This window comes from Gallus gallus, chromosome 1 (genome assembly GCF_016699485.2).
Source record: "Gallus gallus isolate bGalGal1 chromosome 1, bGalGal1.mat.broiler.GRCg7b, whole genome shotgun sequence".
Taxonomy (NCBI): domain Eukaryota; kingdom Metazoa; phylum Chordata; class Aves; order Galliformes; family Phasianidae; genus Gallus; species Gallus gallus.
Window position 1 is genome coordinate 153,259,551 of NC_052532.1, and position 18,709 is coordinate 153,278,259.

Below are 18,709 nucleotides of genomic sequence, written 5' to 3' on the forward strand. Positions count from 1 at the left end.
CAACAAATTATCTTTAACCATTTTAATTTAACCATTCCCTGAACTTGTGAGAAAGTGGCTGATTTTCTCTCCACATCTATATGTATTGTGAAAAAACCTAAGGGTGTTGCACTCAGTTTCACCACAAAGAATGAATAAGAAAGGAGAAAGTGCTGTTGGTTATATTTTATTTTCTTGGATTTGCAGTAAACTAGAACATTATGCTCTTTGTAGTCATATAGAAATAGTCTTTGATGCCCCTGGAATTCCTGGGGAGATTATATCAAAAAATTGGGTACACTATATTTCTAGACCACAAAAACCTGGAACCAAAACACAAGAGGATACCTGGTGCTATTTGTTACATCTTCCAATTCGGAGCCAAATTTCATGGTGTTTTCTCAATTCTTAGGTTAGTTATTTGCACAGTGCAGGAGAGGGCTTGCACACATACATGACTGTTTTTATCAGTTAGTATTCACTGATGAACTTCATTATTTCCTTTGAAAGGTGATGTACAAATAGCAAATGAAGGTTGAAATGGTGCATAATTTTCTTTTCTTCTTTCAGTTCACACTTCCTTAGCATATAGAAGGTATGCCCTGAAGTATTCGTGCATTTCTCCTTAGAGGTCATATTTAGTGGAAGAAATGGCACTTTTCCTATGTTACACATAACCGTACTTCTTTCTAAGACAAGATTCCACAAAACTTGAAAGCTGAATTTGGTAATACCATACGTACACTACTTTGTGCCTTCAGAAATCTGTTAAACCTTACAACGAAACTAACTGAAAAAGCATGAAAACGTTTCACTATACAATCTGCAATATAGACCATCATTTCTGTTGAAGGTAGGCATTTGGTCTATGATAATGTCATTATTAGACAACGTGCTATATTTATGCCTAGTTTATTAAGTATAGTAATATATAGCAATATGTCGTGTTATATAGTGTTAGAGAGTGGGTTTCCCTTAGCTCCTACTCAACCAGCCTTGTGCAGGCAACTCAAGGCCATAGAGCATTTCAAACAGCTGTGGTTCTCTGGTGCAGAATTTAGTGTCCTCTCTGTCTACTTTATGATGAGTCTATATCCTGGAAGTACCAGTTCCTCTCTAGTTACTATAAAGAGGACTCAATAATCACACTAGATTAGATTTTTTGAATGGCAAAACCTAGCAGGGCTGACATGCACCTTTAGCCTGTGACAATTATTGCCACTGGAAGAATCAAAATTAAAAGGCTGTACCAATTTTTAGAAGAATCATAGAATGTCCTAGGTTGAAAAGGACCACAATGATCATCCAGTTTCAAACCCCCTGCTATGTGCAGGGTCTCCAACCACTAGACCAGGCTGCCCAGAGCCACATTCAGCCTGGCCTTGAATGCCTCCAGGGATGGGGCATCCACAACCACCTTGAGCAACCTGTTCCAGTGCGCCACCACCCTCTGGGTGAAAGACTTCTTCCTAATATCTAACCTAAACCTCCCGTCTTTGTTTAAAACCACCTCTCCCTGCCCCCCCTTCCCCCCCCCCCCCCCCCCCGTAAGGTTAATTTAAATTATCCAAGAGCATTAAAAGAAAAGAATAAACAACTCACACACCTGACATTTGTTACAGATGAGTTTTAGGCACTGGGAGTTAGAGATGTAGGCACTGAACAGGTTAGTTTGTAGTCTTCTATTACAGCACAATTGATGTCTGTTACAAATATGGCTTTTTGCCCTCAATGTTTGAGATAAGATTGTTTTGTGATTGATTAATTAATTACCTTATTTTGAAGATAAATTCAATAAATGTGATTGAAGGGGTCCTATAAAAGACCAAGCTCCTCAGTGAAAAGTGTCAGACCAGTGGCACATGAGGTAAAGGCACTCTAAAGTGCTTATGGGTGCATATAGGTCAAATGGACAGTTTTCCTTACGTGTAGTTTTCCATAAAATTAGCTTTCCTTCTAAAACCATCACTAAAAGGACAAAAGTAAAGGAGTTTGGACTGGCATTTTCTTCTTTAATGTTTAATCTCATTTAAACTCTAGCTTAAAATTTTCTGAAACTCTGGAGTTTCAGAAAAGCTCAATATGCCATGTTCAACCACCTAAATGCAGATGTCCTTTCAAAACCTGCATTCCTGTTTTCCCTGTTGGAGTTATGACATGCTGTTCTCCTTTGAAATCCACCTACTTCAACTAGTTGCTAATGTGTGGGGTCAGTTTCTTTGAAGATCTAAGTCCAAAACCTCTTCTCTCACTATTTCTGTCTCCCCGTTCCCTAGGGCTTCCTCTAAAACATGTGTACTCCTTATTCAGTTTCTCTCTAAGAAAACTATTCAAATGTATACGTGTGCTTTTCTGAGTATCAGGGAGCAGATTAGCCTTTTGAAGGAGAAATAGAAACTGGAATTAAACAGGACAATTTAACAATTTAGCTGCCTGTGATTTTTATAATTTTGTATGGTTTCTTTTATCTTACAGTTCTCTGACACACTGATACAATTTTGTTTTCCCCTTCTTTTACTGTCTTTGTTCACTTTATATTTTGACATACTTGCTCTGATTTCATTGCTGCAAAACCTTTCCTCTCTTACTCTGCATCACTAGCAAAATACAAAATGCTGTAGTTTAATTCTGATTTGATATTAAGAATAAATACGTGTTAGATTTGTGTTATGAAAGACATAAACTACACTTGTACAGAATCTATCAAGGAACACATTAGAACAGAATAAAAACAATTCAGTGCTGTTTGCTGTCTACTTCATAGGCATATATTTAATTAAGTGATGCTACTCCTAAAATTCAAAAAGCTTAATCTTTTTCTACCCTTAAATTAAACTGTCTGTGCTCTACAATGACCAAAACAAATAATCTATGACCTACAAACAAGACACTTGCATTCCCTGAAGACTTACTTCATCTTCTTTTCTACGTTATACATCTTTGAACCTCTCTTTTCTGTAACGACCTTCTGGTGCTCATTAGCATGCTGATTACCATTAACACAGCTATAATGCAGCAATTTTCTTGGTGTATGCTGAGGAGAAATGCTCATCTGAATGCAGTCAAGGGATGAAATTAACTGCATAAATCTACAGCACAAACTGGATCTCATCCAACTTCGCATGAGACTTCTGCCCTCTGCTAGGTATGACATCACCATCTTCCTCCCCACTGATGGCTTAATAAGTATCCCCAGGTTACACAGGATTTAATTTACTCCTCTAGTTTTTACAGTTTCTGTGATGGCTGACCACCTTACCTTGCTCTCTTAATATATGTTTACCTTTGTTTGTTATTCTAATTAGTCCCTGAGTTACATATGCATTTATGAAACAAAGGTTATACAAATGTATGCATATTTATGTGTACACCTGTATGTCAGTACTTTTATACATTGTGAAATAATTTACTCCAGCACAATGGAGTAGGACGTTTTGCAGTAAAGACAGCCTGAGGTATCTATGTTCTGATTATGAAATACTAATTTCATGGTTAGTGAATCTTTTATGCATTTCAACAGTAAAAATATAAAAATATTAAACTTATTCTCAGTGATCTGAGTTGGACAAATTAACTACAGTAAACCTTTTCCATCTTCTCATATAGTTTTCACTAGTAGTAAAATAATCCAAAATTAAACCAAATGTTTTTTGCTTGTTAGCAAATGTGTAGTAATTCAGAGCTGGTTGACCTCTCTGTGAATACTCCATCAGACTACCAGTGTTGGAAATGGGTCTTATGAGTCAATTACTGTATATCTGTGATGTGGATAATAGTATTAGAAAATGTACATATTGTTTAAAGGTAAAAATGTGAAAAGCAGTTTAAAGATGCGAATATCTTTTATGAAGAATCCTCTACCACTGACTTCATTTGAATGGAGGAATTCAATAGAGTTCTATCTAAACCAGCACCTCCTAGTCTTTCAAACAGCACAGTTCTCATCATCTCCTAGGTACCTGATTACTCCATCTCCTAGCTAATACAGCAACACAATTCCAGCGCTTTTTTCACATGATCTACTTTAACTACCTTAAAAATCCAATTTAAAGATTGTCTTTGGGCTTTGGACACAAAGCTGCTAATTTTGGCTCTCTGAAATGCATGGAAGTTCAAATATACTTTGTGACTGACAGTCAGAATAAGGGCCAGAAACATCTGGAACTTTCACACCAATGGCAACACATTACCTACCTAAAGAATACTAGCAATTTCAGGAGAATAAAGCATTGAAATGAATTCTCTGTACAGTAGGATATTCATATTAGGATCTAACCCATTTTCAGCATTGTTGAAAAGTAGAGAGTGTGCAGTAATGGAAACACTGTGAAACACTGGGAAAAGCAGAGTTAAGTTTTGCAAAGATTCACTGAGAAGAAGGAAGGAAGCCAGAGAGGAAAAAGACAAATCAAACAAAGACTTAGAAAGGTTTGGTCTGCAATGGTGGTAGGTACATTACTGTTCAGTTGTTAATGTCTCAGGGATATCCAGGGACATTAAAGGAGTGGTAAATACTGGCCTAAGTATGTTGCATACTTTCAGTCTGAGATACATTTTTCCCAGAAGAAAACTAGAACAATTTTATGACTTGATCTGAGCTGTTTCAAAAGAACAACAACAACAAAAAAACCTAAAACAAAACAAAACAAAGCAAAATCTACTATTTTTAACAAAGGCAGTGTAGTAGACTCCAGAGGGATAAGGACGCAGGCAGTGAAAGCTTATCTAATTCAATCAAATGCACATTTTTTACTAAGTATTGTAATGCATAACAGTAAACCTCCCCATCTCTCTATATATACATAGATCTTACTTTATTTCAATTACGTTGAACTAGTCTAACTTGGAACGAGGTGATTTAGCTTTGAATGAGAAAACATATAACTAAGAAATATGCTGGGTCTAGATAAAGGAAGATATTCAAAGATAGGGAATGTAGGGAGAGACAAAAACATAAACCACAAATGAGGAGGCAACTAGAAGAAGTAGGGGATAAAGAAATATATCAGAATAAAAACCATAAGGAATACAAATGGAAAGGAGAAGAGTACAAGAAGAAAGAACAAAGCTTCATCACTGTGTAGAGACAGACAGGGACAGAGGGCAGTAATGAAAACCCACTGAAGGGTATCATATTCTTGGCACTGTGGGCATGCAGAGTGAAAAATCAGTCGAGACACTCATTCTTCCTTGTTGACTTTAGACTGAGGGATAGAGAAGCAAGAGTCTCATCCTGGCCCTGAGCAAAGGACATGGCTGGAGTATGCATCTAGATCTGGAGAACTTATAGTTTCTCAAGCTTAAGTTAGGTGCAGCCAGAGCAAATAGTAGAGAAGAAGGAAGCTGTCAAGAAAGTGTACTTGTAACACACTAAAAAGTATTGTCCTCTGTGCAGAGTGCTTCCCTCCTCTCCAACTTGCAGAGGCTGCAAAGATCTCCCATGTTTTGATGGGAAGGTGACCAGCAAGAAAGCAAGGAGGAGAAAGCAAGGCCTAAGAAAGCAGCACCTCCTAATAAGCCTCTTGCTGCTTTCTGCTGTGAGTCTTTTACACCATGACACTCTTGTGGCATCAGTATAACTTCTACGAGTAAAGATCATAATCCACATGGACTTAATGGACTCATCGGGGCAGGATAAGTGCACTGAACCTGGCAGAGGTTTGATCAACCTGTTCCTAAAAACGTCCATTGATGGAGCTCTTGCAGCCTCCCTAGGCAACTCAATCTTCCACTTTACTGCTAGAAATATTTCCCAGATGTCTAACTGGAATGTCATTAAGTGCATTAATTTCTGACCTCCTTCAACATTTCTAATATAGTTTAAAATTAATACTATGTTTCTCCTCAGCTTTCTGTCTATGTCACAGTTCAGTTTTTCCAAACAATGGGACTGCTTATATACCAATATCAGTAGTCAAAGAGGAACAACAAGGAGGATAAAAGGGAGGGAAAAAAAAGATACCACTGAAATTTGTGGGATGAAAGTAGTTCTGTCCTATGAACTGTAGAAGCATGAGATGGCCTGTGTGGCAGCTGCAGGTAAAGAGTAAGAGCAGATATCTTCACATAGGTCAGAAAAGTGTCCCAGATGGGAATAAGAAGAGGAGTGGATCGGTGTGCTTTCCTAGTTGGCAGACTCTGAAAGTCTTTCATAGGAGTTTCAATTAGGAAATCTTTACACTTACAGCACCAGTCTTCTGAAGAAAAAAAATCTCCAAATAATAACTATTTTCTACAACCTGACAATACACATATCTTTCAACCATTCTTCTTTGCCAAACTAAGTTGGAATTAGTGTTACAGAATTCAGCCAATGGTTTCAGAAACTACCTGTGAGTCAAAGATATACTGACAGTCAGAGGAACATACATGGATATACACCTGGTTCCATGGAGGAATCATCAGTATTGTCCTCCCCTAAACAAGAGGGACATTAGACTCCGCTGACTTGTAGGTGTCTGTCTGCAGCTGAGTCATCTGTGTCCAGCTTAATCATGGTGGGCTATCACAGTCAGCACAGAGAAACAGACTTGTTGGGGATGTATTTTCTCTTGCCTGTTTTCAAGGCCTACTTTGATTTAATATAGTTCATTCTTTCCTTAGAAGTACTTCTTCCATTCCATGAACAGAAAAGGAAGAGCAGATGATAAGCTTACTTATGCTGTCTTTGTCTCTATTTCTACTTATATACCAGAAAAAAGGCAGAAGGAAAGCCCCAAGACTTACACTGTAATTAAACTATAGTTCAGTTCATCATTGTTTTGGAGAGATCAAACTTACATTTAAATGCCCACAACACAGAACTCTTCCACTTCAGTTTTGCTGCTCTCTGAGACATATTCGTATGAGAAGAACATCAGCTATGTCATCAAGTTCTATAAAATGTTTATCCTGTACTTATTTGCATCTTACTGAATCTATCAGTTTTTTGCTTTCAGTATATAAAACACATTCCTTTACTGAGCTCTCTGTGGTAGTATCTAGAGAATTGTCCAGTTGTGTTTTCCCTAGGAGTTTCCCTGGGAGTTCTTCTGGGAGTACCTTCTGACTCCACTGGGAGTACCTTCTGACAAGGTATCAAAGTTACTTGTTTGCATGTTCAAATTTTGTTTTAATGAAGTACTGCAGTTTCATTAGAATAGGAAGTTCACAGCAGTTTCTCTTTTAATTTTCTGCAAAACTACCTGATGCATTAATAAAGAGGGTGGGACTTTCCAATTAAAAAAAAAAAAAAATCAAGAGAATGGTCCCACACCATGTTCTTATGTCTAAATTAGAAATATATGGATTTGAAGGCTGGACTATTTGGTGGATAAGGAAGTGGTTGGATGGTCAATAGCCAGAGGGCTGTGATCAACAACTCTAGGTCCAGCTGGAGGCCGGTTATGAGTGATGTCCTCCAGGGATCCTTCTTGGAACCAGTGCTCTTCAACATCTTTATCAATGACATAGATAGTGGGATTGAACGGACCCTCAGCAAGTCTGCTGATGGCACCAAGCTGAGTGGCACAGCTGATACAAGATAGGTAAGGAATGCAATCCAAAGGAACCTGAACCAGCTTGAACAGTGGGTCCACATGAATCTACTGATGTTCAACAAGGCCAAATACAAGATGTTGAACTTGTGTTTGTCGGGGCAATCCCAGATAAATGTACAGACTGGGAGAAGTTCTTGAGAGTAGCCCTGCTGAGAAGGACTTGAAGGTCCTGATGAAAAGCTGGACATGAGCCAGCAGTGTGCACTTGCAGCTCAGAAGGCTAACTGTATCCTGGGCTGCATCAAAAGAGGGGTGGCCAGTAGGGCAAGGGCAAGATTGTCCCATTATTCTCTGCTCTCGTGAGGCCCCATGTGCAGTATTGTGTTCAGGCCTGGTGCACCCAGTACAGGAAAGACGTGAAGCTATTGAAGAGAGTCCAGAGGAGGGCCACAAGGATGATCAGAGGGCTGGAGCACCTTGCCTATAAAGAAAAGCTGAGGGAGCTAAGCTAGTTCAGCCTGGAGAAGAACAGGTTCCAGGGAGACCTCACTGCAATATTTAAGTGCTTAAAGGGAGCTTATAAACAGGAGGGACACCGCCATTTTACATTGTTTAATAGCAACAGGGGAGGGGGGAATAATTTAAAACTAAAAGAGGGGAGATTTACATTAGATATTGGGAGAAAAAAATTTTACTCAAAGGGTGGAACACTGGAACAGGCTGCCCAGAGGAGTTGTGGATTTCCCATCCCTGGAGCTGTACAAGGCCAGGCAAGATGGGAATCTGGGCAACCAGATCAAGTGGGCGGCAATCCTACCCATTTGCACAAGGGTTGAAACTAGATGATCCTTAAGGTCCCCTTCAACCCAAGCCATTCTATGAGAAAAAAATGAACATTTTTCGCCAAATATAGTGTTATGTTTATCAAGAGCAAAGTGTGAATAACCTGTTTTCTCTTTCTAATGCCTGAAGATAGCCAGCAGGTAATAAATTTCCTCATTGTTGCTAATAACACTGACAAAGAAAAACAACAGTCAGTTTAGTGAACTGTATGAAAAATCAGAGATCAATATCATATTAAGTCATCTAAAAGCAAAAGTCCTTTAAGCGTTTTCCAAACAAAGAACTTGACAACAGGATGCTGCTACTGTGGAGATGAATTGTACACCATGCTGTCAGTTAGGTTAGAAGGTTATAGTGTAATCTTTTAGTCTAGTTCCTATGTGATTTGAGTATGAATGAAGATCTCATGGAAGTATAGGCTACGAGGTTACACCCATAATAAGGGATGCAGGGCCCTGTTCCCAAGGAACCTTTCTATACACTGGGCTGTGTACCTCCACTGTATATCCAAATGAAGCTAGAGAATATAGAGCAGCCTCTTTACCTCCTTCACTTCCAAGGGAAGGAAGTTCCACACAAGGCTTGACTAGAGCACAGCTCACAGAAAGAGACCACAGGGAGTCATGAAAACTTGGGTGTTCTGTAGTTTGAATCACATCCTTCAGTGTAAATTCACTGTTGTTTTTCTTTTTACTGGTATAATAAAACTGAGGAAAGGAGGAAGTCTTTTCTCCTCAAAATAATTTCCTAAAATGGAGCTCTGGAATCTGTGATCTTTCAAGTATGCCTCACTCTAAAACAGAAGAGGATATCAGAAGTTCGATCATCAAGGTTCACTGCTTTGGAGCTGTCCCAGCCAGAATTGCAGCAACTGACCACGAGCTACAGGCGGGCTTTGGTCAGTTTCTTCATCCAGGGAGCCCTGACATCACAGGGTAGCCCGGCAGCTCTCACGAGAGCAGCTGACGTGGCGTGGGCGTTGCCGGGGCAACGGCTCTGCATCCATGCCCCCTGCCTAGAAAAAACCTTGGGGACGGAGAGGAGTCAGGGTGTGTGAATCACGTGGGCCGTTCAGACAAGGTTAAACGGTAAGCCACCCATTCACAGGAGTACACACAGAGGAGGGTTGTTATCTCGCTGTGCAGAGAGTGATTTTCAGGGCAAACCCCGAGGGATCAGCCAGCAGGCAGGGCAGGGCACCTTGCCATATAGGAGGGGGCTTAGCACCTAGCACTTAACAGGTCACTTAACAGGTGGTTGCTCTCTGGACACACCGAGGTGCAACCATGGTCACCACACCGCAGTGAGCTGCTGCTAAAAGGAACGTGGAGACTCAAATTGAAGGCATGAATGTCCATGCCGCAGTTCAGGTCTCAGGCTGTGGAGAATGCCTGGCCCTGTCACTGCTACAGGAGGGCAGCCGGGATACCACCTGTGTGTGGTGTGAGCAGGTGGAGGATCTGCTCAGCCTGGTGGTAGAGCTAAATGAGGAAGTAGAAAGGCTGAGGAGCGTCTGTGATTGTGGGAAGGGGATTGAGTGGTGGAGTTGCACTCTGTCATCCCTACAGGAAGGGTGTGGGGGAGATGCTCCTGAAGCAGTGGGGGATCATCTGCTGTCTCACAGTCAGGTGGGAAGGGGAGACCTCAAAGACAGCGAGAGGTGGAAACAAGTCCCTGTTTGGGGTAAGAAGCGGACTGCCCCTCAGCCTGTCCCACCTTCCCAGGTGCCCTTACATAACAGGTATGAGGCTCTGGAGCTGGAGGGACTGGGGGCTGTGGATGTTGGTGAAAGTCCATCCATGCAGGAGAGGTTGCCCAAGGCTAGTCAGTCTGGTCCCCATTTTACTACGTGAGGAAAAATAGAAGGGCTGTCGTCATAGGGGACTCCTTTCTGAGGGGAACCGAGGGCCCAATATGCCGCTTGGATCCATCCCACAGAGAGTCATGTTGCCTGCCTGGAGCCTGGGTGAGAGATGGTGCTAGGAACATCACTCGCCTGGTTAAGCCCTCCAATTATTATCCATTACTGGTTTTCCACATTGGAAATGAAGAGGTAGGCAGAAGTGGTCCTTGGGCGATCAAAAGGGACTTCAGGGCTCCGGGAAGACTTCTTAAGGGATCGGGAGCACAAGCTGTGTTCTCCTCTGTCCTCTCTGTTGGTGACTGGGATCCGCACAACAGGAGGAAGGTGGACATACTGATGAATAAATGGCTTTGTGAATGATGTCGTGCTCAGGGCTCTGGGTACTATGGCTTGGGGTACAGCCTTAAGAAAGTGGGAATGCTGACAGCAGACGGGAGCCGACTGACTAGAATGGTCACAAATATTCTTGGGAACAAGCTGGCTGGTTAGCAGGGCTTTAAACTGAACATGGTGGGGGAAGGGGGTGTACTGGGTGACAGAGAAATGCGTAGGAATGCTGTCACCTTGGGAGGTGGTAAGGGAAAACCCCAGACTTGTCCTGGAGGTATTAGGGAGGGCTCCTCTGAGAAGGCAGTGAGGCCAGTAGCTAGGCTGAAGTGCCTCTAAATCAATGCGCGCAGCATGGGAAATAAACAGGAGGAGCTAGAAACAGTGGTGCAATTGGGAAGTATGACCTAATTGCTATCACAGAAACATGGTGGGATGAATCTCACAATTGGAATACCCTGATTGAGGACTACAGGCTTTCCAGAAGGGATAGACAGGATAGGAGGGGTGGTGGAGTTGCCCTCTATGTTAGGAAGAGGATAGATTGTGAAGAGCCATGTCTGAGGAACAGCCACGATCAGGTCGAGAGCCTGTGGGTAAAAATCAAGGACTGGTCCAGTAACGGGGATATGGTGGTTGGAGTCTGCTACAGGCCACCTGATCAGGAGGAGGATGTTGACAAGGCCTTCTTGCTTTAGCTGCAGGAGGTGCCTTGCTCACAGGCTCTTGTCCTGATGGTCTATTTCAACCACACGGATATCTGCTGGGATAGTGGAGTGGCAGGCAATCCAGTAGATTCCTGAAGTCTGTCGAGGACAAATTCCTGGTCCATGTAATGGATGCACCAACCTGAGGTGAAACCTTACTGGATCTGGTGCTCACTAATGCAGAGGAAAGTGCTAGAGAGGTTAAGACTGGAGGCAGCCTGGGCTACAGTGACCATGCCTTGGTGGAGTTTGTGATCCTGAAAAATGCAGTCCTGGCAAAAAGCAAAGCAAACCTGTGCTTTAGGAGAGCAAACATCCAGCTGCTCAAGGAAATGCTGAGTGGGGTCCCCTGGGAAACTGTCCTTAAGGGCATGGGTACGGAACAGAGGTGGCGGCTCTTTAAGGACACCCTTCTGAGAGCGTAATGGCTCTCCATCCCCCAGCAGAAGAAGTCAAACAAGGGGAGGCAGGCGACCATCGTGGCTGTACAAGGACCTGCAGCTTAAACTGAGGGAAAAAAAGGAAATGCACAGAAACTGGAAGCAGGGTTGCGTATCCTGGGAGGAATACAGGGCTGTTGTCCGTGTGTGTAGAGATAGGATTAGGAAAGCCAAGATGCAGATGGAGCTGAACTTGGTGATGGATGTGAAAGACAACAAGAAGGGGTTCTACAGGTACATAGACAGGAAGAGACAGGCCAAGGAGAGTGTTCCCCATCTGATGAAAGGTAATGGGGAGCTGGCTTCCTCAGACATTGAAAAAGCTGAGGTACTCAGTGAGCGCTTTGCCTCAGTCTTCATGAGTGGTCAGGCTTCCCATGTCTGCTAGGACAATGAGCCTCTAGGTGAGGGTGTGGGGAGTGGTTTCTGTCCCAGTATAACAGTGGAACAAGTCTGAGTCCTCCTCGTGAAAATGATCATGTATAAATCCATGGGGCCAGATGATACCCATCCTACGGGTCTGAAACAGATGGCTGATGTGGTTGCTGAGCCGCTCTCCATCATATTTGAAAATCATGGCTGTCTGGTGAAGTCCCCAGTGACTGGAAAAAGGGAAACATTCCTCCCATTTTTAAGAAAGGGAGAAAGGAAGACCCAGGGAACTACAGGCCAGTGAGCCTCACCTCTGTGCCTGGGAAGATCATGGAGCAGATCCTCCTGGAAGCTATGTTAAGGCACATATGAGATAAAGAGGTGATTTGAGACAGCCAGCATGGCTTCATCAAGGGCAGATCATGCCTGACCAATCTGGTGGCCTTCTATGATGAAGTTACGGCTTTGGTGGACAGGGGAAGGGCAGTGGATGTCATCTACCTGGACTTTTGCAAGGCCTTTGACATGGTCCGTCACCACATTCTTCTCTCTAAATTGGAGAGGTGTGGATTTGAAGGATGGATTGTTCAATGGATTAGGAATTGGCTGGCTGGACACAGCCAAAGGGTTGTGATCAATGGTTCTGTGTCAGGGTGGAGACCAGTCACAAGCAGTGTCCCTCAGGAGTCGGTATTGGGACAGGTGCTGTTCAACATCTTTATCAATGACATAGACGATGGCATCGAGTGCACCCTCAGCAAGTTTGCGGATGACATCAAGCTGAGCAGTGCAGTCGATACGTTGGAAGGAAGGGAAGCCATCCGGAGGCACCTGGACAGGGTGGAGAAGTGGGCCCATGAAAACCGAATGAGGTTCAATAAGGCCAAGTGCAGGGTGCTGCTCTTGGGTCGGGGCAATCCCAGGTATTTATACAAACTGGGGGAAGATCTCCTTGAGAGCAGCCTTGCGGAGAAGGACTTGGGGGTTCCTGGTACACAAGAAGCTGTACATGAGCCAGCAGTGTGCGCTTGCAGCCTGGAAGGCCAACTGTGTTCTGGGCTGAATTAAAAAAGGGGGTGGCCAGCAGGGACAGGGACGTGATTGTCCCCCTCTTCTTGGCTCTTGTGAGGCCCCATCTGGAGTACTGCATCCAGGCTTTGGGCCCCCACTACAGGAAGGACATGGAGCTCTTGCAGTGGGTCCAGAGGAGGGCTACTAAGATGATCAGAGGGCTGGAGCACCTCTCCTGTGAGGAAAGGTTGAGGGAACTGGGCTTGTTTAGTTTGGATAACAGAAGGCTCCAGGGAGACCTCATTGTAGCCTTCCAGTACGTGAAGGGAGCATATCAACAGGACGGGGAAAAGCTGTTTACAAGGGTGGATAGTGATAGGACAAGGGGGAATGGTCTTAAATTGAGACGGGAGATTTAGGTTAGATATTAGGAGGATGTTTTGCACTCAGTGTGGTGACACACTGGAACAGGTTGCCCAAGGAGGCTGTGGATGCCATGTCGCTGGAGGCATTCTAGGCCATTCTATGATTCTATTCTTGACCCATTCAGGGTCAAGCTGAGCACTGTTATGAAAAGAGGGAAAATGCAATCCTACTTTACTTTTGCAATAGCAAAAACAAACACGAGTGCACATGTGGTAACAGAGAGAAAAAGGCACTGCTAATGGCAATCAGCTTGTCCTAGTAGTCCAAAGAATCCTAATTATTACATTTGGAAAGAGCTGTACAATACTCTGGAGGACCCAGTTACTGCGAGATCAGCAGAAACATTTGCTGATCAAATGCTGGCAGCTTTTTTGTCAGAGTCAGTTCTGAGTACAGCTGGGGGGACAAAGTCTTATTGACAACAGAACACAAAGACTTGGGTGTCTTGTCCCAGAAGTGAAGGGTGATCCAGAAAAGTCCACAGAAACCACACAGTGTCTGAGACAATAAGCGTGCTTATGGTTAAGGCATAAAATGCACTTTTTTCTTTTTTTTTTTTTTTCTTTTTTTCTGGGCATGTCTGAGTATACAGACATCACAAAGCCTGGAGAATTCACCAGATGAGTTTTCCCTGGTTTAGTCTCTTGCTGGACTTGACCTTCAAGACCGTGGATCCCATCTGATGCACATCAGCAGCCCCAGAATCATCAGTCAGAAGCACTTTTCCAAAAAAATATGTCTTCCTCCTGTATAATAAAGTATTACAGTACAAGTTCAGAAACTGGGAGATCTGGGTTTAAACTTAGGCTTGGTTCCATGGTATGCAGCCTCACAGCCTGTATGGGTGGGACGTACAGGTAAAGGTGCACAAATCTTCTTCAGCTGTTTTACTGAAGTTCTCTGCAAAAAAAGTTTGCAGTGTTTAGTAGAAAGGGAATAAAGGGAAGGGAAGATGAAAGCACTGGTGAGAACACAATACTGTTGTTTAAGCACTTCCCCTGAACGTACAGTGGACTGTATCACCTTCCCAGATCATGGTCTTCCCCGTTGTTGTAAACTGAGGGATACCTACTCACTTTATCCTAATTAAACAAAAAGATCTGCCCAGTCTGGGCAATCTGGGGAAGTTCTGGTATGAGCAACTTCCTGTCTATGAGCTGATTTCTGCTTTTAGTATGATATTATTTTATGCTTTTATCTGGGGGTTCATAGTTGAAAAAAATCACCTCCAGATATTGATAAATGAAGTGGATCTAAAGATCTTGCTTCCACTTGCTCATTTTTACCAACTGAAATGCGGTACACACCTCCACATCCTATGAGGGACAGAGGCTGCCCTGACTGGTTTGTGGTAGCAGTTGGATTCTAAAGTAGAATGCACTTCAGTCTCTAGGAGTCAGTTCCTTCATCCCTGTTAGCCTTCCCAAAGCTGCATCTCAGACTGCCTGGTCCCATTTCTGGACTGCCATTTGAAGAACTCATTCATTTCAAAATAAATGGATCCCTGAAGAGCTGCTTTTAGTGTTTTTGTTTCCTTCACTTCATGCAGACCTCCCAAAGTGAGGACTAACGCATCCTTGTGAACTGTCAATGCAAAGCAGGACAAATCAGCATTTCCTCACTGGAACATCAGTGTTGTGCACTGACAGCATGCATGCAAAACCTACAACCTATATTCTATCTCTCCTTTTTCCTCTTTTTTTCTGCTCAGCAAAAACTAATCTTAGTCTTTCCTATTATTATTCTGATGAAGACATACACATTTAAGATCTCATAATTTATTAACCACTTGTTTAATTTCCTTCAAATCTGGTGGGAAATTCTACCTCAGATGCAGACCTCATACAACACTATGAAGCAAATATATATATTTTTAACTTACATTTGAAGATGAGGCACAAAATCAGACACACACAGTGGAAATGAATTGCAATTTTGAATATGGATAAGCTACTGTTTCTCCATAATCTTATGGGTTTTTCACTAGTATCAAGGGATTAGGTGCTTTGTGGGATATAAGAGCTTCAAAGTAGAGATTTTATTTATAACGGTAAAAAGGAGAAGATGATATGAATTGAGTATACATAAAGATCAAGGAACAGAAGGAAATCGATAAAGGAATCAAACGGACAATGGAAATCTAGGACTAGTATAAATAAGGATAATGGGGAACATTTTGAAATATATTAACAAAAGAAACCCTTGCAATAATAGTTACATCGTACTACAAAAGGTCAATAGTAAAGCAAAAAAGGTAGCAATTCATTAAATACATCTGTTCATAGATTAGAAAAAGCAACACAATGTAGTCTCTTTAGAGGATGATGAAACACTTTCCAGTTCAAAAGTAATTTGGTTAAAACACAGATACCAGCATTAATCCATGGTAAATCAACAGGTGACTTGCATGCAAGAAATTTCATTGTCTGCCAAAAGAGGAGGTCCCTGGGCAATAGAATGCTGCCTTTTCCAAAAACCAAAAATCATAAAGGAAAGTCTAAAGTAAGTGACTGAAATAATATAATAGACTTACTGTCCTGTGAAAAATAACTGAACAGACTGACAAATATTTAAATAAAATATAATAATACAATAGTATAATTAATACAATACAATAATATAATTAATGCAAATCAATATAAGCTCTTTGAAACGTGGACTTGATACTGTAATGTGATTAGAAGTTTAGTTACTAAAGGTAATTGTGTGAACATAATACGCTGAAACTCCTATGAGGCATTTGACTTGGTGACTCATGTTTTTTTGATTATGAAATTAGAACAATTCATTATGTAGCACCAATTAAATAGAGTAAAAACTGGCCAATTGATAGCTCTCCAAATGTAATTGAAAATGACTAATCATTGTTGACTGGATATATTTCTAGCTGGGTTCCAGTGGGTTTAGTTCTATTTAACATTTTTATCAGTGACCTGGAATAAAATAAAGTCATCACTAATGAAGTTTTCAGATGACTTAAGGTTGGAGAGAGTAGTCAATAATGAGGAGGAGAGAACATTGATGCAGAATGATATGAATCGCATATGGTCTCAACATTAATTCAAGAAAATAGTTTGCATTTCAACAAAAGAAGGTATGAAATTTCAACATGAAGAAAAAGTCAAATTCGGATTACTGTAATTGTGCTAATTAATGACTGGAACATGGTTTGTGGCTTATGTTCTATGGAAGAAAACCAGTGCCTATGTTATAAAAGGCTGAGTACAACCAGGCAACTTATCAAACCACAGCAGTCAAACTGAATGTACAAAGTATGAGTCTTAGTCACCTTTGATAAAGCATTAGGAACCCCAGTTCTAGCTGTTTTGAATATGCATAACCATAGCTGGCAGAACCCAGTTCTGTCCTTTCATGAGTGAGTAGTGTCATTTATCCATGTTGTATTGTTACACATATGACACTGAAATGGCCACTCTCCTATTGCACGTCACTGGTGTGATTTATCTGATTTTAAAAAGGACAGAGAAGCTAATCTTCTCAGTTAGCATGCTTACTAGGTCAACATATGGGAGTTACTTTGATCTTGGCTCATGCAAGATATCAGGAAAAAGAAGCCTCCTATTAAAATTTAATGGCTTATAATTAATGATCCCTTTCATAAAATTGCCTCTAATATCTTTGAATCTTAGACAGACTGAGTCTACCTGCAGGGAGAATTTTCTTTGCAGAGATGCATGGAAGATCATAAATTGCCCTGTTTTAGTAATTTATTGGGTTTTCAAGGGCCTAAAACTTCCTTTTTCTAAAGAGCAGAATTCAAAAAAATTTCCTGCTGTAATGAAATTAAATACAGAAACATTAAAGATCTGCAACAGAAGCCAGTACTTCACATACAATGTCTAGCACAAAAACTTTGAGACTAAAGAAATTTGTTATAATAGTTATTGTTTAGTATGTAATAAAATAAATAAATAAGAAAATGAGAGGAGGGGAAGGGAAAGAAAAGGGGAAAGGAGAGGAGAGGAGAGGAGAGGAGAGGAGAGGAGAGGAGAGGAGAGGAGAGGAGAGGAGAGGAGAGGAGAGGAGAGGAGAGGAGAGGAGAGGAGAGGAGAGGAGAGGAGAGGAGAGGAGAGGAGAGGAGAGGAGAGGAGAGGAGAGGAGAGGAGAGGAGAGGAGATATCTAAATACTGGTACTACTAGAGTCAAGGAGACCTTCCATTGTTACCTCTCAAAGGCAGGCAGAATTACTATTCCAGATATTTTTTTCATGTTCCCTCAGAATAAAGGCCTCTTAGAACTTTTTCTTGTGCTTCTAAACACACAATGACTTGTGAAGAATTTATTCAGCTCCGACAAGGCTGTTGTTATTTATACATTGTACATCGTTTTGCATTATGTAATTGAATTCAGCGGCTGTGAAAACCTTGGAGATTTAATTCATTTGTTTATGTATTCACAAAAAGAATGCTGGAAGTGCAAGTTTGCCCACCTAGCCTGATTTAGGGCCTCCACAGAGGCCTGCTGCAGGTCTCAAAGGAGACTGGTCTTCAGATCCAGTAAATTCCTCGGTTTTCTGAGATTAAGAGTAGAAATCATAACCAGATGCACATATTAGTTTTTTACATTGTTAAGCTTTTACTAGCAGACAGCTCTTCTCATTAGTTCAAACAGTTATAGGAGAGAAAGACAAGCAACCCAGGTGATCATGGGCAGAATCATCCTCTGTTTCTCCACTGACCTTGCAAGGCATGTGAATGTGTCACACACCTAATATATCTTGTACCTTCCATGTTTGAGTGCACAAGAACTTTGTATATGCTGAGGAACAGCCTTCAGATGTTACCAAGTCTCAGCCGAGAAGGGCAAAAGACACCAAAGCACATTATTTGTCCCCTGGGCCAACAGATGCCCGAGTTAGTTTAAGCTCTGAACTGACCTTTCCATTCAGACTACCAGTTTCTCAGAGCTGTATCAAAGCTGGTAGCTGAAGTCGCAAACTAATCACTTGCATGTAGTGCATATCGCTGCAGGCACTGGAGTGATAAATTGTCCAATTTTACTAAGCAAGGTTGCTCAGATAAAAGAGACTCACAATAATGGTATATACTGTTGTCTTTGTTATGGACTAAACAATAGTAGGCCTGGATCTGCTGCCTTTTGTTTTTAATTTTCAAAGTCTTTCTCTAAAAGAGAAAACACCTTCAATGAGAAGACTTTAGAAGCTGTAAATTGCATAAATATTTTAGATTATTTTTGAAGTAACAGCTGTCATGAAAGGTGGTATTTCCATTTGTTTACAAA